Source organism: Panthera leo, chromosome C1, assembly GCF_018350215.1.
Source record: "Panthera leo isolate Ple1 chromosome C1, P.leo_Ple1_pat1.1, whole genome shotgun sequence".
NCBI classification, from domain to species: Eukaryota; Metazoa; Chordata; class Mammalia; order Carnivora; family Felidae; genus Panthera; species Panthera leo.
Genome location: NC_056686.1, coordinates 52,107,043 through 52,108,416, shown reverse-complemented (window position 1 = coordinate 52,108,416; position 1,374 = coordinate 52,107,043). Strand labels below are relative to the sequence as shown.

Below are 1,374 nucleotides of genomic sequence, written 5' to 3'. Positions count from 1 at the left end.
GATTCTCTCTCTCCGTCTCTCTCTCTACCCCTTCCCTGCTTGCTTATCCTCTCTCTCTCTCTCTCTCTCAAAATAAATAAACATTTTAAAAAATGGAAGAATGTAAAATATCTCATTAGTAATTTTTATACTGATTACATGTTGAAATGATATTTTGGATATCTTGTATTAAAGAAAATATATTATAAAATCAATTTCATTTGTTCCCTTTTATCTTTTTAATGTAGCTACTAGAAACTTTAAAATTACATATTTGGCTCACCTTGTAATTTTATTGGGCAGCACTGGTCCAGAGGAGTTTTGTTTGCCCACTATTTGCTTTTATCTAGGTTGCTAGAGGTAATTATTATCTAACACTGAGATATGTGGTATGTTACTATCACTGATATACTCTGTAGCATCAACATAATGTTGTAAGAAAATGGTAATTATCTAAAGCCAGAGTCCCATCACTGCTTTCAAAACTGCATGAAAAGAGGCTAGTGTCGAGATGGGCAAATTCATGAAACCCGGGAAGGTGGTGCTGGTCCTGGTCAGACGCTACTCTGGACACAAGATCGTCCCTACAGCCTTGCTCTGGTGGCTGGAATTGACCGCTCTCCCCACAAAGTGACAGCTGCCATGAGCAAGAAGAAAATCGCCAAAAGGTCAAAGATCAAGTCTTTTATGAAAGTTTATAACTACAATCATCTCGTACCCACAAGGTACTCTATGGATATCACCTTGGACAAAGCTGTCATCAACAAGGATGTCTTCAGAGACCCTGCTTGTAAACACAAGGCATGACGAGAGGCCAAGGTCAAGTTCGAGGAGAGGTACAAGACCAGCAAGAACAAATGGTTCTTCCAGCAGTTGCGGTTTTAAATGTTTTGTTTCAGTCATTAAAAATACAAAACAAACAAACAAACAAACAAAAAACTGCATGAAAAGAGGCAGTAGAGAAGAATAAACATCTGGCATATAACTCTGAAAAATCAGAACTTTATTCCCAACCCATCCTCAAAAAAAAAAAAAATATTTACTCATGTTCACACATTTCAACTTGTATAAACCTCCCTTTTCTTGTCTTGCCTATTTCCCAAAAGTGTTGTGAAACTTAAGTGGGAGAATACATTTGAAAGTGCCTCAATAGCTCTAAATAGCATGCCCAAAAACAGAAATGTAGAAGTCTGTACACAACCTGCACACAACTGACTCACCAGATTAGTCAACACTTCCCAGGATCCCCTCTGTGAAGCCTCTGCCACTGTCTATGGCACTCCCAGACAAGCCTCGCACTTCTGCCCCCACCTTATCCTCACCCACTCTCGAACTTTATTCCAACAAGAATCAGTAGAGTGTGGTCCCAAAGCTCATTACACAGGTTTATTTGGG

At 39.0% G+C, this 1,374-nt stretch overlaps 1 pseudogene; it reads left to right on the top strand.

Moving 5' to 3' along the window:
* Positions 1-490: 490 nt before the first annotated feature.
* On the top strand, positions 491-864 carry LOC122227473 (annotated as a pseudogene).
* The last annotated feature ends 510 nt before the right edge of the window (positions 865-1,374 follow it).